General features: G+C 40.2%; 2 long non-coding RNA genes across 2 annotated transcripts; one reads left to right on the top strand and one right to left on the bottom strand.

Moving 5' to 3' along the window:
• Positions 1 to 268: 268 nt before the first annotated feature.
• On the top strand, positions 269 to 9890 carry LOC106724404. Its single transcript, XR_001360193.1, has 3 exons — positions 269 to 2053; positions 5676 to 5706; positions 9292 to 9890. It is a non-coding gene; the product is annotated as an uncharacterized LOC106724404 (long non-coding RNA).
• A 7084-nt stretch (positions 9891 to 16974) lies between these two features.
• On the bottom strand, positions 16975 to 17583 carry LOC106724402. Its single transcript, XR_001360190.1, has 2 exons — positions 17363 to 17583; positions 16975 to 17247 (listed from the first exon to the last, which is right to left on the bottom strand). It is a non-coding gene; the product is annotated as an uncharacterized LOC106724402 (long non-coding RNA).
• Positions 17584 to 24821: the final 7238 nt, after the last annotated feature.

The raw sequence follows: 24821 nt of genomic DNA, 5'->3' as shown, positions 1-24821 counted from the left end.
ACACCAAACTGTTGATGTATTCAAACATGATTTTAAGTTAGTTTTTCTGTATACAGTGGGGCCTTGACTTACGAGTGTCCCGACTAACGAGTTTTTCGAGATACGAGCCGTCTCTTGGCCGATTTTTTGCTTTGAGTTGCGAGCTAAAATTTGGGTTACGAGCCAGCTTCAGATACCCCACCGCTAGTTTGTGCAGCGAACGTCACAGTGAACGCCACAACATCAGCCCAGCATCACGTGTCTCACTCGGTGAAAATTGATTTGACATACTAGTAATTTGAGTTACAAGCTCCGTCACGGAGCGAATTAAACTCATAAGTCAAGGCCCCACTGTATATTATTGATTACTGGTTTGTTTTAGGCATTTAAGTCTAACAAACAGTTGGCATATGGGCAGTCACTTTGGTAATAATAGAATGCTAGTGATGATCACTTGATGGACATTTATTACATGCCTGTTTTGTTTTTGTTTCCCCCTCTGGATACCTAATGTGTGTATATTACTTTTTTGGTGAACTTTTCTCTTGAAAGATTTGGCTGTGATATTCAGGGCTTTTTATTATTATGCTTTTCTTCTAAGTTTAAGTATTAGCTGGCTACTGCTACCAGAAAATACCATATGAAAGCTAAAATTTACTGTTGAAAAATCAGCTAATTTAGGTAATTCAAATATTTTTAGAAAAACATCTGGATAATTTATTGGCCCACTTAGTATTGTGTAGACACCTTTCACAATTCCCATTGCATAGGTTTTCATTGTGGAGTAGTCAGCTTGATTCACTTTAATATGCTTTGCATGTAAAATAAATACTCAATAAAAAAAGTAAATTTTCATTTATTTTTAACACTGGTTATTTCCTTACTGTACTGTCAGTAAAATCCTGACCATGAATATTACTTTTGAAAGTAAATGCTAATATTCTAATTAACTTATGTGCCTCTTACTGAAATAGTATGCAGTACATTAGAATTTTTATTTAGTATATTATAGAAGGTAAAATTTTCTAAAAATGAAAATATAGGTTGGATAAGATCTGACTACATTAATGGTGAGGCTCTTTGAATAACTGAAGACGTGTACACATGTTCAAGCTGACTGAACATTTTAATTATCTTTGTATTTTAAAACTACATGAGTAATTTCTTAATTCAAATAAGAACTGTTATCAACTACATCTGCTGGTGTTCAAAGAATCTCAGGTCCTTCATAGTTTGAAAAAGATAGAGGTCTGAGAATGTAAAAATCCAGTCTTTGTTTTTTTAGTAAATGGTTTTCATAACTTTTTGCTAGTATGCCATTCTTCATACACCCTCACAAGCTAATCAGTCTTCTTTACTTCTAGAACTCTAAGTTAATCTTTTCAGTAATGTCATACATGTCTAACAAGTGAACAAGCATCCTTCAGTCAGAATGTGTAGATAATGTCTCAAGTCCTTTTATAAGAACATACTCCATTACTGGAGCGAGCCTACTGAAAACATTCGCAAGGTCTCTTAATCTTAATGGAAACTGGAGCCATTTATCTTAGACTTCATCAAATATCCTTTTTAAATTCTCGATTCACTCTATGTGTGCACACAATTCTATCAGTAACTGTAAATGCCCACATATTTTCTTAATCTCTTGCTTCTAGTTTCTCTTTTCACCTCTGCAAGAGCTTACATTTTATTCCTGGTCAACTTCTTGGAAAGAATTTATGTAATGTTGGACCTTTATGTTAAAGAGATGGATAAAAGATATAATATCTTTTACAATCCATTCATTTTATTTTGATTTCTAACCAGATAAGGTTTAAAAGGAAGCTAAAAATGAAACTTCCCTATTAATACTGGATCAAATGTACAATTTTACTTGCACTTTCAAAAAATTTCTGTGACTGAATAAAGATGCCTTTAAAAGGAAAAAGCTCACTATTTTAGTTTTATGGAAGCAAATTAAGAAAAATTAATAGAAAGGTATCTGATTTCTTTTTATTATTTTTAGTACAAAAGTATAAACAAAACTATCAAAGACACAGGAAATCCCATTTGAAAAACCTTCAAATCACTTTTGGTAAGAATACATTCATTTGATAAAATGTTAAAGTTGAACATTTATTGGCTTTTCATAGATTGAAAGTTTCATGTACAAATGATTCAGGATAGTGAACAACGTCACTAATTTATAGTAAAACTATGCAAATAATTTTCATATTAGCTGTAATATTTACTATTTAAGCTAGTGAATCAGTGAAAATTATAATGGACACTTCAGCAATGCTCATTGATGATCGTAGGAGACTGAAAAGTGCCTCATTTCTTGTAACCCTTTTAAGATCAATATACCTTAAGAAGTACAGCTAAGCATAACAAATCAGTTAACAATTTGAATATAACTTTAACCCTACTTAATTATAGCATAGAAACGTTCAGTAGTGCCAGGCATTGTGTTCAGTGGTTTAAATGCCTGGCACTACTGAATATTTAAATATTGTTTTTATTTGATTCTTTAGAAATTATGCAAGGTACAGATGGGAAGGGTCATTTGCCCAAGGTTACAAAGCAATGCATTGTTCTGCCTTTTGCTATGATATACTCACTCTTACGACATAACTAGAGGCCCGATGCACGAAATTTGTGCAAGAGTAGGTCTTCCTTCCCCCGGCTGCCGGCACCGGCTTCTCTCTAGCACCCGGGGCCCCGGGCTGGCTTCCCTCCAGCCCTGGCTTCATCCCGAAGGACGTCTAGTCTAATTAGCATATTACCCTTTTATTATTATAGATAGATCATTGTCCTACTAAATACTTTGCCAGTGGTTCTCAAAGTGTGGTCCCCATACTAGTAGCTTTGGCTCCACTTACAAACCTATTAGAAATACAAATTCTTGGGCCCCACCCAACACCTGAATGAGGTGAGGCCCAGCAATCTATGTTTAAACAAGCCCTTTAAGTGTTTCTGATGCAGGTCAAAGCTTGCAAATTTACATTATGCATTTTTATTTTTAAGCAAAGGTTTTCCTTTTTCTTTTTGGACATCATATGAATAATATAACATGAACTAGTAAAAACAAAGTGATCTTTTTGTTGTTGCTTACATTGCAAAAGGCTGTTTGTACCAGGAGAAGCCGCAGCATGATGTTGGCAGTTTGACACAAACCCATTAGTTTAGTATTATCTCCGGAACGCAAATGAATTCTTAAGTTTAAGAGACTGTGGAATGAAATCTTTGTTTTTCTGTTAAGATCTATCTCTGAAGGTTTTTGGTAACAATAATGCATTTTTTTACATTTTAAAACTTTATTGAAACAAATAAATGAATGTTTCATCAATTATAGTTTATTTGTTTGTTTGATTTTGCATCTATGGACACTGGGGAGGTCCATGGGGAGAGTAAAATCTTTAAATCATTTTTTAAATATGAGGAGATAGTCAAATAAGCTACCTTTTAGTCTTTAAAAACTTTAGAGCAGGTTTATTACAGAATTATTATGAAGATACTACGGAGTACTTGAATAACCTCACAGCCAGTTTACCGTTATTAACATCTCACATTAGCATGGTGCATTTGTCATAGTTTAGCCAATATGGGTACATTATTATTACTGAAGTCCATACGTGATTCAGGTTTCCTCAGTTACTCCCTACTGTCCTTTTCTTGTTCTAGGGTCCAATCAAAGATACCACGTCTCCATACCGTCCTCTTAGGTCGGTTTCTTAGACTTTCCTCGTTTTTGATGACCTTGATAGTTTTGAAGATTACTAGTTAGGTATTTCCCACTTCTTACTAAGAACATTTTCAGATATACACAAAAGAATAGAAAATATCCATATCTTGCCAATCTTAGTTTAGCCCTCTTTGTTTTTTTCTTTCTTTCTTTTTTCTTTTTCTGGGATAGTTAAAGTTAAATTCCAATCATTCTATCATTTAACCAGTAAATACTTGTTAAAGGACTTAAAAATAACCACACTATGTATTATCATACCTAACAAATTTAATGCTAATTTCTTCCTATCTGTTTAGTTCAATTTCTCCTGAGAAACAGGCCTGCAAGAAATGTATTGGGAGAACACACCTGTGAGGAACAACGGGGTAGGAGGGCGGGGCGGTTGGAAGACCTCAGTTCAGGTCTGACTGATGTGAAGGAGAGAGGGACGGAGGGTGGTTGGGCAGGAAGTCTTCATCCACAGAACAGTTCAGAGTTTTTAGCAAGACCGTCAAAGTCCTGCGGCCAAAAGTGCAAGCTCTCAGGAGCCCCACATCTTGCAGGAATGGGCTTGCCTTTGTATTCCTGCTCTGCTCCTTTGTTGGCAGGGAGCAGCCAGTGGGAAGCAGCTGCAGCTGTCAGTTAAGCAGGTGTGGGAGACTGGAGAGGCTCATCTTCATGGCTGCCACAGCATGTCACACCCGTGTTCACATTTCCCCAGATACCTCAAGATGCCCTCGTACTGTTCACTTAAATAAAGATCCAAATAAGAGTCATTCATTACATTTGTTTAATATGTCTCTTAAGTCTTTTTTTAACCTATAAGTACACACAACCCTAGTTTTTATGCCATTTTTCAAAGTGAAGAAACTAGATTATTCTGTAGAATTTCCTACATTTTGCATTTGAATGATTATATCTTTATGGTTTAACTTATCCATCCCTCCTGCTCCCCATTTTCTGTAAATTGTTAATTAGATGTAGAGGCTTTATTAGATTCAATATTTCATAGGTGTTTGTACTTCAAGTTGAATCACATCTGAAGGTATATAATGTCTGGTTGTCTCTCACTTGTTTTTTTAAGTCCTCACCCTAGGATATGTGGTTTTTCTTAATTGATTTAGAAAGAGAGGAAAGGGGAGAGAAACATTTATCAGTTACCTCCCATACTCAGCCCAGCTGGGGATCGAACCCGCAACCCAGATATGTGCCCCAACCAGGAATCAAACCCACAACCTTTTGGCATACGGGATGATGCTCCAGCCAATTCAGCAATCAGGGCTGATTGTCTCACTTTCAATGATGTTAAGATTGATTAACAGATTCAGATGCTATTAGCTTGATTACTCTATTTTAAAGTTCCCTATCATTTATGTAATGGTTTTTGTGTGTGTGTGTGTCTTTTTTTAATACTGATTTCAGAGAGGAAGGGAGAAGGAGAGAGAGATAGAAACCTCAATGATGAGAGAGAATCATTGATTGGCTGCTTTCTGCAGGCCCCCCACTGGGGATTGAGCCCGCAACCCCGGCATGTACCCTTGGCCGTAATCAACCCTGGGACCCTTTAGTCTGCAGGCTGATGCTGTATCCACTGAGCCAAACCAGCTAGGGCTATGTAATGGTTTTAACAAACATTGATAATTATTGCCAAGATCCAATACAGTGGGGCCTTGACTTACAAGTTTAATTTGTTCTGAGACCGAGCTCGTTAAGGAGCTCATTAACTCAAATTACTCTGTCAACTCAATGCAAAAAATCGGCCGAGAGACAGCTGGTATCTCAAAAAACTCGTTAGTCGGGACACTCGTAAGTCAAGGCCCCACTGTATATCATTAGGTATTGAAAGTGATAGTTTTCTAATTCTATTCGTCTATTTACATTAGTAGTTGGAATTCTTTAAAGGGAGACTTTTCTTCATCAATTACTTAGTTTCCCTAAGACACAAGAAGATAAGATCATGTTGATTCTTTCCCTTTATTTACCAACTTTGCAGTAATGGACCAGAGCCCAAGCAAACTCCAAAGGTAAGTCATTTGTTTGTTTTATGTATTTAATTTGTTTTAATCCATTGCAGTCATTATTTTTTATGTCCAAATTGTCCCAGATTTGGCCATTGGGAAGCCCCTTCCAAGTTAGGCCTGTGTCTGTCCTTTTGGTCTTCGATAGCTTCCTTGTTTTCTGGCCCAAGAAGTCCAGTCTTGTCTTGTACATTTCCTTTTCAGGACCTGGAATCAAGAGCTTCCTTTCTTTGTAGAAAATTAAAAGCCTTAACAACCATCTAAATGATCAGATGCTATAAAAACCAGAGGGCCTTATAAAGCTCTTCTTAGTAAAAGCCAACATTTCTAATTACTACCTTTATTGGAAAATGTAAGAAGACAGAAATCTACTTGTTCTTTGCCATTCTCATTTATTTTCTCACTTATTTTCTGTGCAAATGGTAGGCAGTGCTTAGATATATCTTCTGTGTTTTTTAAAAATTTAAATCTGGTTATGCCTGTTGAGAAACTCGGGAAGTTGGTTATAAAAGTCAGGATTTTATTTATTTATTTATTTTTTAGTAAATCACTTTAAAGTGGTGTTCAAAATAAAATGTAGTTATATAGCTGTTATTGAGTTGGATGAGAAAAGACATCAGAGCTCATGTAATAAGATAATTATGCTAAATTCATAATAAGAAATGAGGTGCCCAGATTGTAGTCTCTGCTCCCACCCATTAAAATTCACTGTATAGGTTTTAATAAAGACTACATACTTCCATCCCTAGTTATATCTGAATGAGGGTCTATGTAGAGGTGCCACCCATTGGTAAGTTTTATAGCTGATTGTGAGGCAGTCCAGGTCTCCTCACAGTCCTGGTTGTGAAGAGGAGGACGAGGAGGAGTGTTAGATGATAGCTCAAGGCACGTTGTGAAGTTGCCCTATGACTGGTTGGACCGGAGTTCCTGCAGTGGTTAGAATAAAGCCCAGTTGCTGGCAGCCATTTCAAAGGGGACCACCTGATGATATTAGCAAAAACCTTGTCTCTACTCCTGACACATCCAGAAAGAGGACAGTCTTTTCTTCCAGAATACAAAAACCAGCCTTAGCTTAGAATTCTTGTATTTTGTATCTTAGATTGGTTCACAAATATACATTATATACTACTTTATGCTAGGCTCAGTAAAAAGACAAATCCTATCCCTACACCATTATATTATTTGTTGCCCAAAAAAGAGTGTTGGCATAGGGTTGAGGATGGTAACTTCGCAGACTGTCCTTTGGCCCTTTCCAAAAGGTATGAGAATTGAAATTCACTTACCTGTTGAAGAGATAGTAGCCCCAATATGTGTCATAGGCTATAGTTTGTGTTATAAACATCATGCTGAATGGTCTAATGTTTGGGAAAGACAGACTTATTTTTCCTAATCTTGAAGTTGGGAGTGATTGAGGATTTAGAGCCTAAATTCATATTTTCATTTAATTTGTCATATGAATTTTATTTTTGCCCCAAAATATGTTCTTAATGGCAGTGCTACTGTCCTCAGTTAGGGTCAGGGCCCCACGTTTTCTAGTACATTCTGATCATCTGAAGCATTTGCAATTATTCAGTTTCTGTGCTTAATTTTATAATGGATTTCCAAATAGTGTGTTTCTGTAGCTCATAAAATTCTCAGTCACCCATGGTTAAATAAAAATATTTGTTCCTGTGTTTTTCTTTTCTTCTGAGTCTGCAATTGAGGTGGAACTAAGTACAGTGTGCTTTGCAAGCTTTCGATATCTAGTTACTTGGGAAACACTCCCCCTGTGGCGAAATCATCATCACCCATTTACTTTTTTTTTTGGTAATTGAGTAGTCAGGACACTTTATTCTTCTGTGATTCTTGCCTAAAAATGTATTTTGTTTGGGAAAGACATGTGGAGGATTTAGACCCAGTTTTGAGGATTTGCCCCTTATAAACTTAAGACTAGCATTTAGCCTTTTATATTTAGTTTTAAAGAACTCTTACAGATAAATTGGTAAGAGCTATTTCCCTTCCCAGGGTATGAGAAGGTTCTCTTACTTGGTCTCAAATGGGTTTACAACATCTTCCTGACTAACTTAAAAAGCTGACTGTGTAGATGGGGAAGTAAGAGCGAGAGAGATGTTTTATTTACTCTGAGGTCACACGTGATATAAATGGAAGCAGATATCTTGCCAGTACCTGAAAAGTGAGGTATCCGACCACTAATGAGATTGGTCTGCAACAGGTCTAATTAGAGGGAAGGTTAGAGATAACCAAATACCATAAAACCATAAGCTATAGGAAGTTATAAAAATTATTTTTGGAATGGAGAGTTGAAATTAACTTTGATCCTTGCCTCTTTAGAACATGATTTCAGTTTAGTTGGAGGCAGTGTGTAAGGGTGATAGTCTGCCCCTACATCAGAATCACCTGGAAACCTTAGGGATTTCAGATGAATCAGGCTGCCTCTGTTCCCAAAACGCTTACATGTGGTTAAAAGAATAGACAGTGTGCACAAGCAGATTAATTCCTTAAAGGCCAGAGGGAGACTCTTTAGGACCCTAGGATTTAAGGTAAGCTTTGAAGGAATTGGGGAGGGAGGGAGGGTTGGTATCAGTTACAGTCAGTAATATTTAGAAGAATATATTCAACATCTGACGAGCCATGGTATTACAGCTGAGGGCTGCAAGGCTCTTTTTCACACCATAGCATAATGGTGTGGTGGCTTCCAAGTTAGACCCACTTGAGCACTAATTTCCAAGTTAGAGCTATTTGAATTCAGATCCTGGCTGGACCCTTCAGTTTAAACTGTGTGACCTAGGACAGGTTGCCTTGTGATTTCCTCATCTGCAACCAGGACAAAAGAGTGCCTAACTTAGTTGGGTTATTGTGGAAAATAACTGAGATAATGCATGTAAAACGTGTGACACAATGCTGATTTATAGCTATGATGGGAGAAGAATTAAAATGATGCACCTTGCCCTAACCGGTTTGGCTCAGTGGATAGAGTGTTGGCCTGTGGACTGAAAGGTCCCAGGTTCGATTCCGGTCAAGGACATGTACCTTGGTTGCAGGCACATCCCCAGTAGGGAGTGTGCAAGAGGCAGCTGATCGATGTTTCTCTCTCATCCATGTTTCTAACTCTCTATCCCTCTCCCTTCCTTTCTGTAAAAAATCAATAAAATACTTTAAAAAAAGAATTACTAAAAAAAAAAATGATGCACCTTTTTGCCCTGGCTGGATGGCTCAGTTCATTGAGCGTCATCCCGTGCACCAAAAGGTGGCAGGTTTGATTCCCCATCAGGGCACAAACCCAGGTTGTGGGTTCAATTCCCGGTTGGGGTGTGTGCAGGTTGCAACCGATCGATGTTTCACTCTCACATCAATGTTTCTTTCTCTCTCCCTCTCTCTTCTTCCTCTTTCTCTAAAATAATTATTATATGCATGTTGTCAGGTGAGGATTAAAATAAAGATGCATCTTTCATAGTGTGATTTGTACCAATGAGGAAATTGAGAAGATTATAATGCTTGTCTTGCTTCCCTGAAATTAAAAGAAAAGGTTATCCGGGGCGCTTTGTATAAGTAATAAAACCACTATCTCATCTTATATTTCTGTGTTTCTAGGGAGCTTGGCTGTACTTTGAGGTCCAACTGAAGCAAGTCAGAACTCTTTCCTAAAAAAGAGTGCAGTATGTGTTGATGCAAATGTAATGTAATCTCTGTAGTCCCTGGTAAACTGTGAGTACTCAGGAAACAGCAAAGTTTTGGGTAAAGCAAAACATCTTTTACAAAGAAAGGCCTTCTTGAGTTTGTTTACTTCAGAAGCTCAAAATACTTCCCAGTTAGGTCTGTCTTACTCTCAAATCCCCTGGCTCAACCTGGGCCTGTGTTCCTATGAAGAAATGTCTGTGCCCAAACTCCTGAACAAATATATAGTCTCTGGCAGTGCCATTAACCAAGGTGATAGGGGAACTGAACAAACGGTGAATCAGCTTGAGTTCACGAAGGCTGGCAACGAGTCCCTTTCTGTGCTCCTCCACTTGTTTTCTCAGGGTCCCTGACCACTAGTGGCCCGGATGTCCTGACAGCAGAGCACAGGAAGCATATCGAAGCCAAGGGCTGTTTGTCTCCTGACCTGCTCCGGCGTAACCACAAGCAGTTTCTGTTGATTTGAGTACTATAGGGCAGCAAAACAGAGGATGGCAATTAGAGGTGTTGGTACTAGGGGGTGACTTTTCTATTGCTGTGGCAGACTGCCACAGTGGTATTTGAAAGGGCTCAAACAAAACGTTTTCCTCCCGAGTTGCGCAAGGTTGAAAGTAATGTTTGTCTAATGACCTAGAAAAAAGCATCTTAACTGGCATGTGAACATTTTATTTGTCCAATTATATGTATTAATTGAAATTGCACACACAGCCTAATTCCTGTTGTTGTATTTCCTCCTCAGATATTACATTGTACATTCTTATACCTTACCTGTCAGCTTAGACAAGGGTGATTTACTTGTCATTATGTAAAATGTATGGAATATAAGAAAGGGGTAAAGTTTAATCTCTATTTTAAATAAGTTCAGAAGTAGTAGCGTTTTCCCCCATGAGTGGGATTGATGAAAAAAGTTAAATTTGGCAATAGACTTTCCAACTGAAAATATTTGGGACTTCAGTTTAAATTGGTGGGGGTAATATAGGTGTAAGGAGATAGATGGATTTTCTTGATGGCAAACTGAGCTACTAAACAGAAACAGATTAAAATGGTACATTTTAAAATATATTCCCCATTTAAAAAGATTGAGTGTAGTCACCCTGGCCAGTGTGGCTCAGTTGGTTGGGTGTCATCTCATGCACCAAAAGGTTTCCGGTTTGTTTCCTGGTCGGGGCACATGCCCAGGTTGCAGGCTCCATCCTAGATATGGGGTGTGTGGGAGGCAGCTGATTGATGAATGGTCTGCTCTTGCATTGATGTTTCACTCTCTCCCTCTCCCTCTCTAAAAACCAATAAAAATATTTTTAAAATATTTAGTTTACAAAGAAAAGAGCTCTTCCTAAAATACTGAATTGCTATCTCTAGAAATAAAACTAGGGTATCCCTTGTCTAGATTTGTACCCTTCAGTACTATGTTGGTTGGGGGAAACTTTTCCAGTGCTGACAGGCGGTGATACAGAATAACTGACATTAGGTATCTATGTGCATTTCCTTTTGACAGCCCATGGAGGTTTTCAAATACCTGTTGAATATAAGAATGAATGAATGAGTGAATCAGAGGCGTTGGTTGCTACTTTGGCCTAACCCTGACTGTTATCTATTGTAAGTTCTGTGACCTTTAGCAAGCCACTTTCCCTATGGCTCTGTTTCCTTGTCTGTAAAGTGGATTTAATAACACCTACCACATGAAGTACTTAAAACATGTTTATTAAATACCTGAATTAATCACTGGACCCAATTCAGATATACTGAGTCCAATATTCTAGGGTCTGGGGATTTGCCCTTTTTTGCAAAAGCTACTGGTGAATCTTATGCACCCAGAGTTTGAAAACCACTCATTTATTTATTTATTTTTATTTTTAAACAAAACTTTATTGTTGAAAGTATTACATATGTCCCCCTTTTTCCCCATTGACCCCTTCTAGCCTGCCCTCGCCCACCACTCCAGGGAAAAACACTCATTTAAACTATACTATATATTGGGCAGAATACTATATACTATATACTATATACTATATACTATATACTATATACTATATACTATATACTATATACTATATACTATATACTATATACTATATACTATATACTATATACTATATACTATATACTATATACTATATACTATATACTATATACTATATACTATATACTATATACTATATATTATGGCAGAAGCCCAAGGCAGTAATAAAATATATCAGACTGTCTTTAATAAGTTTACATAGACTAAAGTGGACAAGCACAGAAGGAGAGATTAATTTCCTTAAATGACTGGTGAAACTTCTTAAGGATCTACCATTTATAAGGCTTAAGATTTTTTAAATACCTACATCAGTATGTGTCACTTGGTAAGTGCAAAACTGTTGATATTGTTCTCTTCACATATTCTTTGTCTACACACCCCATACACTTCTTCCTAATGTGTAAGGATGGTGTCTATGTTTTTCATAGATCATCTCCAGACAGTTTATAAATTCTTTGGGTGACTAGACTAACTTTTATGATTTTTGTGATTTTTACTGCTTTGTTCTGGTGACATAGTTCTGGCAGGTGTGTTTTTTTCTTTTTTGTAAATCAATTTATGCATTTTCTCACTTCCATTTTGTGACTGAAAAAAATTTCATGAAAATTAAATTTTCTTGCAAACTTACATTGTACTCCTGAGACTCATTATATGATTTAAGAAAATTCACTTTCCAAACTGGAAAAAAGAAATCCATGTAGTTAACTCTCAGGTTTTTCTGGCTTATGGGTGATTCAACGTCTGTTCTGCACATCCAGCTTGCCTTTTATCTGTTTCTCAGCTTGTTAAGCATGGAGAGAGGAAGGGAACCAACCAGATCTGGTTAAAAGATTTAGCAAAGAAGGGTGGCTAGAGTAAGTCTCAGCTTAGAGAATTCTGTTGATGTTAGAGAGGGTGTTGGAGTTCTGACTTGTTTGCAGAGGTGTAACCTAATGATCCTGGCAGGGCTAGGATATCGGCCAGAGACTTTGACCTTTGATCCTGCCACTAACTTACTGTGTACTTGTACAAACCAATCCGTCTTCATGCAACAGGGAAAATGCCTACATAATTTTATATTCAGGGTCCAGAGGGTTGTCAGTAAAAGGAATTTAAAGAATTCACTGAATGTGAACACAATATTCTAGATACTAAACAAGAAACCACAAAAAATGTACCTTGTCTCTTAAGAGGCTGCATGAGATGAAAACGGAAATGGGTTTTTTCCTCTCTTTTCAGAATTTGTATACCAGTAGCATTAAGTATTACACAAAATATTTTAGAATTAATGATTTTCTACTGGTGGTGAAATTTAAAAGAGCATTTTAATATTGAGGGACTTATCCAAGGTTAACTAGATAAATAAGGCTGAAATGGGGACTGACATAGTTTTTCTGATTTTTCTGTTCACCAAAATAACATGAGCATTTTTGTTCTATTTATGGAAGTCGGACATGTCTGTAATCTGCTGTTATCATGTGTTTAAGTTTTGTTTTTAGACCACATGGGGTGGATGTTAATGTTGTCCAAGCAAAACCAAAGATTTAGGATTAAGCAGAAACCTTTTGAATAATAAGGAGGAATTCTTAGTGTGTTTGTAGCATGACAGAGTGCCACTCCCTGACAAAAGCTTAAATTTTAAGCTAAACTTAAATTGAGGAAAAGTAGTAAAGAACACTGATCAGATAGTAAAAATACCTCTCTTCCTATAACATGAAGGTGATTTTGAGGATCAAAAATATTGTGGGAGTTTGTAACATTAACTATAACAATATTAGTGGCTTAACACTAGTATAAAACCATATATGTAGCTATTATAGTATTAGCTGTAATATTATGAGCAAATGAAATTGATTTTATCCTTTAGAGGTAAATCTTGACTTTCAAAAAAGGTTAAAAAGAAAAAAAAGATCTAAAATGTTTTGGATTAAAAGAATCCAAAGGCTGCTGGTTATCAGAATCAAAAGGGAGTTTTCATTTCAGTTTCTAAATTACCAAAAGATAAAAATAGATAAAAAGTAAAGCTTATGTTCACAGATTTCACAATATAAAAAATATATAGTGAACAATACTGGAGGCAAAGGGGAGACAGGCTTCATGCAGAGCTGGGAACCAGAAGAGCAAATATTCTCCTGAAGTCTAGGGGCCATGAGTAGGCCAGGTCTGATGGTGTAATAGGTGCTCGGTAAGTTTTTGTTGAATGAATGAATGAAGGAAGGAATGATGAATAAACGCAGATGCATCTGCTCCTCTGCTGGCTGCTTTTCCAGTTGGAGCACTCAATGTTTTATCATTTGCATTCCACAAGAAACATCTTAACTAAGTCATGTCTTTAGGCCAATCTGTTTCCAAGCTTGTTTGTGTTTTTCACATTCTTTTTTTGACCTGCAGTATTATTCTGTGACCTTTTTCGTGAATTCCAGTAGATCATTCAGTTGGGACCCAAGGAAGTCAGTAAATTAAACTTGATTTGGAATGGAATACATAGGGCGAGTGGCTTGGATTGGAATCAAATTAGGTCTGGTTAATCTTATTTTGGTTTAATCTATGTGGGAAAGAATAGAAATAGAGGAAAAACAAACAAAAAAAAATAGGGGAAACTATTCTTGTATAATGATAAGCAGTTTCTGTAAAAAAAAAAAAAAAAAAAAAAGTTCTGAGGGCCAAAACCTAAATTATTTTTATTAGAAGTTTGGGAACAAAACTCAGAAGAGAAAAGATGAACTTCCCCAGTCATCATGGTTGCAGTGTACTGTCCTGGCTTTCCCAAGGAAGTGTCTCCAGGCTTTTAAACGTGATGCCCCACAGGCAAGGCGTGCTACTTTAATAGAGTTCATGTTTTTAATCTTCTCCAGGGCTCTGCAAACAGAGAAAGCAACCAGGCAGGAAAACACTGAGTGTACAGTCAAGTCATCTAGGCTCAGTCTTGATGCCTAAGGAATGTTGAGAAAGTGCAGTAAGTTCCTACACTAGTAATTTCTTTAAGCTGATTTTCTCCTTCTTTTATTGCAAATTATTTCCAGTTTACAATGTATTGGACCACTGAAGACTTCACCTTGGTGCTCAGAGTTCAGAAAATCCCCTTTCGGAACTGGCTGAGAAAGCATTTGAGTCAAATGGGAAATTTATTCAAAGCTGCTTAAGCAGGGAGAGGGCCCGTGAAACCATCAGAGTGAGAGCCCTTTTGTTTGGAGTTCGGACTGGGGCCTCGGGAGGTATGAATGGGATTGTTCCTTGAAGAGAATTTCATGTGATTGCCTACGAAGTTCTTACAGAGGAGAGAACCAACCAAGACTTACCATTTGGGCGGTTCTGGAATGTAATAATATTTGTTCCTGACAGTTGAATTTCCCCTCCCACGAAGTGAGTATTTTGCTCATTTAATAGAGCAAATTAAGTTTTCATTTTAAGAAGGGGAAGAGTCAGCATGTTATTTCTGATTTCTCATAGTTAGCCTGTGGATCCACGGTCTGACTGAAACATGGGGAGATGCGGGATTTTCCCAGGACTCGCCACAGGGTCCTCAGGCTCCCACCTCCTCTCCCCTGATGTTGGTGAAGGCTTCACTTGCCCGAACAGAGGGGAATAATAATGGCTTTTCATTTGCCTAAAGCCAATGACTGGGCCAAATTACTTTTTAAAATTTATTTCAACTTTTCTACCACCATTTATGGACCAAATAATGATTTTATACAGTTCTTTTTAGCATTCAGATTAAATATCCCAAAGAAGTAAATGAATTTTGGCTTCGGTTAATTTTCTGAAAGCAAATCTAAAAATATAAATGACTTTTTCCTGCTTCCGCAACACTTAAGTATTTTAAAAATTATTTGTTATGGAATATTTTGTACATATAAAATTATACACATATATGTAATTATGCACACAAACATATAATGCATGTTATATACTATTGGTATAGGTTTGAAAAATAAGAAAATGAAGATCCAAGTTTATAAGGACAGCTCAAGGATGATACATGCTGTATTTTTTTTACCGGAGTTACAAAGGTCTTGCAGTGAATGCTGTTCGAACAGAAAGGACATCTTCATTTCTGTTTCAGGAAAAAAAGGAAATGGTTACCATTTCATTCGGTCAGTTATGATTCTCTGCAATAACTGGCATTTTTGTTTTTGGAAATGGAATCTTAAGATATAATTTTACTGCCTCAGGCACCATTGTTAATGTTTCACCTAAAGTAATTGTTGCTAAAAGGAAAATGTCTAGATTGAATAAGCCACATTCCCAAAACTGATTTTTTTTAAAGGGTTTAAAAAACTATGGACACATGCAGATGCCTTAGATCTTTTTTGAAACAAGGAGCTGTATGTATAAATAATGTACTTTCTTTTTGAGAGAAGATGGTTTAAAAGTGCTCTCAACTTGTTCAAGTTTAAAAGGGAGGTTATAAAGTTGCAATTTAATATAATCACAACCACTAATCACAGAAGGAAGAAAATGGAACATTTCCCCATATCTATGGGTGATAGATTCTCTTTCCTGTTGTTACTGTCAGAGTCCCTTCACTTCGTTAAGCATATCTGTTCTTAAAATGGAAAAGTCTCTATTGGTCTTTAAAAAAATGATTGTCCCTGCAGTTTCCGGGCTGCCCAGGAGCTTAGCTCAGCTTTATTTCCAGTGTGCTTCTGCCACCTGGTGCTTTCTGAAACCCATTACAGTGATCACCGAAAAAGGAAAAACCTTAGGAAGGTTGGAGAGAAATTTTCATGGTGTAGGAGGAGAGTGAGAGGGGGCATGTTTCAAATGCATGGAAGATACGTATGTATATGTGAGAGAGGATAGAGAGAGAGAGAAATCTTTCCAAAGGTTTGGGTGGTAACATGTTTATTTAATAGATTACATCAGTATTGAAATTACATTCACTCATTAGGACCCGCTACCTGGTAAAGGGGGAAAGAAAGACCTTGTATTTAGTGCTGATAACAATAAGCTCCAGAAGTAAGGTTTTAAAACATATTTCGATACTTTCCATTCTTGCCTGTTCTCTAAATGTGTTTTTCTGCATGAAAAACCTCAGCCGGACCCTTGTGTCTGGAAAGCTGTAGGATGCTTGTTACATGTGTTTCTTTGCATTAAATTGCCTGCTGTGTTTACGTGAACTGCTTTTCTCTCCACATTATCATTCCAGACAACATTCCGTTGGTTCGGTGCCTCAAACTATTTGTATGGTCTGCTGCCCTGCAGTTATGTGAGCTCTAGGAAGGGGGCCTTTACCTGGAACTTTGGCCTTCCTGCCTGAGCGTAAACAGGCTGGATTTGATGGCTTGTCTGAGCAGCTCTCAGAGCTTTCTTTTTAGGAATTCATTTAAATACATTAGATTTTGAAATGGTATCTAAGGAGCCTCGTTTGTCTTCTGGGCAAACGCCTATTTCCAGGATGGCCCTGGGATCCTCTTTCCCAGCTTGCTGAGCTGTTGACAGTTCCAGGCCTGAGGCAGACTTCTTTACGCTTCCGCGTCATGCTTGCCTAGAAGAATTATGGCTATGACTTTCAACTACAGGCTGACAAACTCCGAGGTACAGATACCACTCAGGTTACTAAGCACCCACTAAGGGCGGGCCTGTTATAAGGATTTAAAAAAAAAACATATGTAGTCATATATACCCCCCTCTGTAAAAACTGAGATATGTAATTTTTTCCTCATTTCCTGTTTGAGAAAACTGAGATCAGAGATTAAATGGCTAACCTGAAGTCACCTGGCTTAGAAATAGCAGAGTAGAAATTTGAACTCGTGTGATCTGAAAAGAGAAACCAAGTCTAGAGGCGACTGATAATAAAAAAGCAGGAGGAGGACCTGTGGGGAGGTGTGCCGGCTGCCTCAGCATCAGTACCACCTCAGCATCAGTACCACCTCAGTGTCCGTACCTCCTCAGCATCAGAGCCTCCTAGCATCAGTACACCTCAGCATCAGTACATCTCAGCGTCAGTATCTCCTCAGCATTAGTACCTCCTAGCATCAGTACCACCTCAGCATCAGTACCTCCTAGCATCAGTACATCTCAGCGTCAGTATCTCCTCAGGTCAGTACCTCCAGGCATAAGTACCTCCTAGCGTAAGTACCTCCTTGGCATCAGTACCTTCTCAGCATCAGTACCGCCTCAGCATCAGTATCATCTCCTTATGAAACTGTATCTTTGTAACATAGAAGCTCACACCTGAAACCTGTATGTTCATGTTGACCAATGTCACCACAATAAATTTAATTTTAAAAAAAGAAACTGTATCTTGCTTTCTGGTAGAGCCCACTGCTATTGGGGTTGGCAGAGCACACAGGGAGCTTGGAAGCTCATCTCTAGTACCTCCCAGTCCTCCCCATTTGGTCAGTTCTGACTTGTATTAGTGCAGTAACCTCCTAACTCCTCTATGGACTTCTATTCTTGATACGTAGCCAATCCGTTTTCTTCACGCTGCATCTGGAACAACGTCTCTGAAGAACAAGTCCGATCTTGTTGCTCCTGAACATTCACTCTTTCAAGGGTTTCCAGTTATAACTGACATAAAGTCAAAATTCTTTTTTTTTTAATCCTCACCCAAAGGATATGATTTACTGATTTCTTTTTTAGGAGAGGAAGGGAGACAGAGAGAAACATCAATTGGTTGCCTTCATATGCGCCCCAACCAGGGATGGAACCCGCAACCTAACCTAGGTATGTGCCCTGACAGGGAATCAAACATGCAACCTTTTTGGTGCATGGGATAACGCTCCAGCCAACTGAGCCAACACGTGTGTACAAGTCCAAATTCTCTAGCACGGCTTGTTAGCTCCTCCACCGCCAGCCTCGTGTCGGTTCACTGCCCACCACCAACACTGCATCAGCTCAGTGAACTCCTCACGGTCCCCTCAGCACCAGGCGTGTTCCTGTTTCAGCACTGATCATTCTTCCTCCGTTGCCCCTCCTACTTTTAACGTTTGGAGTCTTTTATGGTCTCTGCTGAAAAGTCAGTTCTTGCAGAAAGCTGTTGGAGCCCTTCCTGCCCAGCCTGCTCTGGCTCAGCACTCTGCTCTGCGGCGCACCTGTCCACTGCGTCGTGATTACCTCCTTTAATTGAGATACAGTTCACACCCCTTTAAAGGGCACAGACCCCTGGTTTTCAGAATATTCACAAGGTTATGCAGCCATCACCGCCATGTCATTTCCGAACATTGTCATCATCCCCCAAACCACACCCCCGTTGGTAGCCCGTGCTCCCCTTCCCCATCCACTGCCAGCTGCCAGCTTGTTTTCTCTTCCATGGGCTTGCCTATTCCAGGCCTTTCATAGAAATGGATCATGGAATATTAGTCCTTTTGTGTCTGGCTTCGTTCAGCATAATGTGTTCAGAGTTTACCATGTTGTAGCATGTATCAGAACCCCCTTTGTATGGTTGAATGCTCTTCCAGTGTATGGATAGGTTACCACCTTTTGTTTAACCATGCATCAGCTGATGGACGTTTGAGTTATTAGTTCTTTTGGGTACTATGAGTACAGCTTCTATGAACATGTGTACACATTTTTGTATGATGTGTTTTCTTTTTTTTTAATATATTTTTTATTGATTTCAGAGAGGAGGGAGAGAGAGATAGAAACATCAATGATGAGAATCATTGATTGGCTGCCTCCTGCATGCCCCCTACTGGGGGGGATCAAGCCCACAACCTGGACATGTGCCCTTGGCCAGAATTGAACCTGGGACTCTTTAGTCCGCAGGCCAACGCTCTATCCACTGAGCCAAACTGGCTAGGGCTGTATGATATGTTTTCAGTCCTCTTGGATAAGTACCTGGGAGTGGAATTGCTGAGTCATATGGCAACTCTGTTTTCCATAGCAGCTGCACCATTTCACATTCCCACCAACAATGTGTGAGGTTCTAATTTCTCCACATTCTTGCCAACACTTGCTAACGCTCTGGAATTTTTTTTCATGATAACTATCCTTGTGGGAGTGAAGTTATAATTGTCTTATAACTGGCTCATTCCCCTCAGGACTAAACTGTGAGGGCAGAGACTTTGCAATACCTTATATTATTGTACCCCAGTGCCATGGTCATGGAGTCGGTGCTCAATTAACATCTGAGAAATGGGTGACCTGATCTTTCCTACTTGCTTCACTTCTGTAAATCCAGGAAATATAGGGGAAGGAGTGTGAAGAGAGGTTCTGGCTGCCAGACCACACACTATTCACTGGAGTGCCACAGGATTTTAATAACCACACTAAGTAGATGCTCCGTGGCTTTAATAGTCTTACCTGAGACGTTCCCTGCATGCAGAACGGCGGGTGTTCTCATCTAACCAGCGCAGAATGGGGGAGACTGTGCGCGACTCGCTGGCATTTTAATCTGTGATTCCAGGGAGTCTTTCTATTCCAAACACATTTTCTCAGAGCATGTGAACGTTGCCTAATGAGAAAGCCATTCATTCTGAGGGAAAGGGGAGAAGAAAAGAAGCAAAACAAAAGTTCCTTTACTGGAAACCGAAGAGCCACATAGATTATACATTCAGAATAATACGGATGGAAGCCAAGCTGTCATGTTCTGGAACAGCTCTATTTAGCTGGGATCTCATTTACTTCTCCTCGCCTTGCGATCTGTTTTTATTTTTTCCACCGTGCCCTAAACTGGTATTTGTAAAGGTGAGCTGGAAGCAAAATGATGGTTGTTTCCTGATTTCCTGCGGGCACAGTCCTGGAGAGAAGGTGCCTCCCTGGCCCTGTGCCCGGGGTTGTGAGGAGGTGGGTGAGGGCCGTGGGTGCCATCTGCACACTCTTCAGTCCATCCCCACCCTTTGTCAACATCCCACCTCGTGGGGTTTTGCTCAGTCAGGAGTATAAATCTTCTTTGTTTTTCTGCACTTTTTTCTCTCTTCACCTGCTGTGAAACACAATGGTGGCCCAACCCTGGGAGCCTTCTGTGGAAATGGAATCCTTAAACCTTGGGACTAATTTTCAACTCCATCTTCCCCTCAGTCAGTGTGGATTTGCTGAGTGACAGTCACCACCTGACTAATTTCAATAAACTTCCTCTAGTTTATCTTTCCCCTCAAAAACAGAGTGTGCACCTCCGATCCTTTGAGGGGAGAAGATAGGAGAGGAGAAGAGAGACCTTTGGGAAAGTGTTGAGTAAATAAATAGCATTGGCCTCGTGGAAAGAGTGTCATGTTATGATATAGCAGTGAAAATACAAAAGAGGAAAAATAACAGAGCAATCTTTGTCCAAATATGGCCACTTGAACTCCGGGTGGTGTTTCAGCACTGGAGGGAAATTCCAGAGGTCTCTGTTTGCAAATGTTTCCCTCCCCTTATCTGCCTGGGCTGATAATCCCAGGCTGAGCCCGGTGTCAGCAGGTGTCGGTTGCTTGAAGAAGGACAGCACCAGTGTTGTTGGGGCAGCAGCATCCACGCCCATGTTCTGTCCTGTCCCTTTAACACTCCCTGATTTATAATTTCACCCAGGCCTTTAGTCAGTTTACGTGGCTTCTAAAAATACTAGTCTCAGAGAAATCACATGCGAGCCTGCCCCCGTGCTAGGCACCGGGTCAATGCCTAGGGGTGCGATGAAGTCACAGGAAGGGGAGTTCTGCCAGGAAAGTTCCTAGCAGCTCTGCTTTCTTTGGCTCACTAACGAGGACCCAACTTACCAGGTCCCGGTTTACATGCTCAGTGCCTCTGGCCGGGAAACATGTGGCTCCTGGCCCCCGAGTTCCCACACATGACTCATCTACGGAGAGCTGTGGACCAGTGGGCCGCCCTGCTTTTGAGCAAGCCAAAGGTTTATAACTTGAATTTGGAAACAAAACAGAATCGTGTACAAATAGGCTGTGCTGGGTTAGTCAGCTCCTTGAAAAGTCCCTTTCGCTCTTGAGGACAGCATAGGAGGGGAATTCCAAACTCTAGGAGGGCAAAAATGCAGGTTTTAAGTCTGGATTCTGAACTGTGCTACAAAGTTGAGCAAGATGGTTATGCCGGCAACTTTGGCCTGGGCGATTCATGCTGCGCTGTGATGTGCGTCTGCATGTATCCGCCCTGGGTTTGTTTATTTACAATGAGAATTGAAGGGAAACTTCTGAAACATCCTGTGGGAGAGCAGGCAGGTGGGCCTGCTCCACACGGAGCCAGAGGAAATCAGTCTCCTGATTAGTGATGACACTGCCCTCTAGTGGTGTGTCTGAGGCTTCAATGAATAAACTGCAGGTGTGTCCCAGTTCTCCAAAAAACTTACCAAATAAACTCCCAGATTGTGTGTGGGAAAGGGAAAGGGAGGGGAGGACGGCGAGAGGGAGGGAAAGAAAGAAAGGAGAGGAAGAGGCTTCTTGCCAACGTAGCTCATCTCAGCGACTCAGAGGTGACAGGGACGGCTTCTGAGGTCCAGGAAGGGCCTCAGTGAAAAGATTTTCATTCCAGGATTCCAACGAGTGACACTAGCTACAAACCTTTATGAAGGATTTGAACAAAGTTGTGTACCAGCTCCCCCTGGCCCACATTCCATTTCCAGGTAAGTCACTGGCAGTGCTGAGCGGTGGAGCCACCTGTTGCAAGCTTTTCTTGCACCATCACCTTTTTTTGTGTTCTCTTGAGGCCTCCTGTTGTCTTCCCAAATACCCCTGCTGCCCTTTGCCTCCTACTAAGAACTCCTGGCCTAATTCCTCAGGTGCCTCTGGGGGAGAATGTTTAGAGAGTGGCCTGGGCCCTTAGGGAATGACAAGAATGCTGAGAATTTCAGGCTCTATTTTGCAGATCAGGGAAAGAAAGTGTGGGCCCAGGGAGGGGAGGGGCCTTCAAAACACCTCAGATCGCGGTTACCTCAGGCCATGGAGCTGGCCCCGAAGCCAGTCTCCTCTGGGAGCGCTGCCCTGTCGCTGACCTGGGCTCAGAGGCCTCTGGGAAAGGTGGTGCTTGTGTACCAAACGATAGGTATGAAACATGAGTTATTTGCTGTAAAGTGTTAGTTTTCAGCACAACTGGCAAACAACGTAAAGCGATTTTGTAGCTATCAGTCCTTACTGGGTTGAGTTGTAGCGGCACCTGGAATCTTACTTTATTACAGGAAAAGGGGGAAACGGCGAGAACTTAACTCAGAACTATCACCGGAGTCTCTCTGGCTTTCTATCTGCATTAACTTTTTCATTCGATTACTTACTGATTTTTGTTGTTGTTGTTAATTCTCACTGGAGGATATTTTTCCCATTGAGTTTTAGAGTGGAATGGGATTGGGGTGTGAGGGAGAGAGAGAAAGAAACATCGTGAGAGAGACACATTGTTTGGTTGCCTCTCTCATGGGCCAAAACTGGTGCTGGGGATCGAACCTACAACCCAGGTATGTGCCCTTGACCTGGAATCGAACCCACAACCCTTCAGTGCACTGGGCTGACACAGTAACCACTTAGGCACACCAATCAGGGCTCATTTGGTTATTTTTTAATTTTTGCATTTAACTCATGATTATAAGGATGACCACCAAACCACCCACTACCTCCTCTTCTCCCCCCACCCCCCACCCCTTTGTGACAATTAGAAGAATTTCACCTGGGGAACGTGATTTGATTGGTTACTTAATGTGAGGCTCCTGTTTTGAATTGTGTATTTATCTATTATCCGAAGGCATGTGTGGCTCATTGAAGCCTTAACATTACCCTCAAACACTGTCGCCATCTCACACCACCACCCTGCTCCACCTTTGTCTCCATGAAAACCTCCTTGGCAACATAAATGTGTCACTTGAAGAGTTGCATTGGAGGAATGCAAACATTAACCTGTGTCTGCACTTTTGAGAGAATCTCCTAGGAGTATAAACACGAAAGGGTGTTATTTTTCCCATAATTGCTACTAATTGTGTCCTGTCAGAATGCTCTTTGTCTCCTGGGTAGTTGCCTCTCTCATGGGCCAAAACTGGTGCTGGGGATCGAACCTACAACCCAGGTATGTGCCCTTGACCTGGAATCGAACCCACAACCCTTCAGTGCACTGGGCTGACACAGTAACCACTTAGGCACACCAATCAGGGCTCATTTGGTTATTTTTTAATTTTTGCATTTAACTCATGATTATAAGGATGACCACCAAACCACCCACTACCTCCTCTTCTCCCCCCACCCCCCACCCCTTTGTGACAATTAGAAGAATTTCACCTGGGGAACGTGATTTGATTGGTTACTTAATGTGAGGCTCCTGTTTTGAATTGTGTATTTATCTATTATCCGAAGGCATGTGTGGCTCATTGAAGCCTTAACATTACCCTCAAACACTGTCGCCATCTCACACCACCACCCTGCTCCACCTTTGTCTCCATGAAAACCTCCTTGGCAACATAAATGTGTCACTTGAAGAGTTGCGTTGGAGGAATGCAAACATTAACATGTGTCTGCACTTTTGAGAGAATCTCCTTGTGTTAGAGTATAAACATGAAAGGGTGTTATTTTTCCCATAATTGCTACTAATTGTGTCCTGTCAGAATGCTCTTTGTCTCCTGGGTAGTAAACTCCCTTAATGGCATCTCAGCCCAATTGCATAACTTATGCCACTGCTGTTAGGGTTGCCAAAGAAGGAACGCACCAGGCCAAAGTGGTAAGGGATTATAAATTTATTAGGTCATCTGGATACCAGATGGGTTGAGCCCCCCAAATGGCGCCAGCACTCAGGGATGGGGAGTCAGAGGTTTTAAAGGATTCAAGGCGGGCTTTTTCTGGGCGGAGAATTTTCTGTGCAGGTTCGGATCCTGGGAAGGTCGGGAGGGAAGAGATAATGGTCTTAGCAAGTGGAATGTGTTCTTAACAAGTGGAATGTGGTCTTAGCAAGTGGAATGTGGTTTAAGCGAAAGGGAATGTCCATCATGAAGTTCCCAGGGGAGGGGTATCATTCAATCATTTGATCAAACCTAACAACTACCCGTTTATTAAAACAGTGTCACTGAAACCCTGAGACTCAGTAGTGTCGATGAAAGAATGTCCAGCCTAAGAAAACGTTTTATAAGAGTTTATTTGAGCCAAACTGACAACATTTGCTGGGAAGCAAAATCTCCATGGATTGGGAAAATGCTCTGGAGAATGGCAGTTCTGCAGCTTCCTTTATACACTAGAATCCAAGGAGAAGACGTGAGGGGGTGCTACAGGAAATCTATTGGTGGTAGATTAAGGAGGTGGGAGAAACTAAGTGGAAATATCTGAGACTGGATACAAGGCAAAGCAGAGAGACACACTTCTTTTACACAGGTGGGTACAGGGTCGTTAACAATTAACATTTACAGCACATTGAGATGGTATTTGGGGAACAAGATAATGAGGGGTTCTGTGGTCTCCTGCTCTAGTGGGAGATTGTGCCCTGAGGAGTCTGGGAAAAAGGGCTTGCTCTGACATTCCAGAGGTAAGTCATCATAGATGCAAAACCAATAGACAAGTTCACGTAAAGATTGACCTTTGTCAAGGAAGCTACTGACCAAGGATGCAACTACCCACTA

Source organism: Myotis brandtii, unplaced genomic scaffold (genome assembly GCF_000412655.1).
Source record: "Myotis brandtii unplaced genomic scaffold, ASM41265v1 scaffold82, whole genome shotgun sequence".
Lineage (NCBI taxonomy): Eukaryota > Metazoa > Chordata > Mammalia > Chiroptera > Vespertilionidae > Myotis > Myotis brandtii.
The sequence above is the reverse complement of the archived record's forward strand: the minus strand, read 5'-3'. Positions and strand labels throughout refer to the sequence as shown.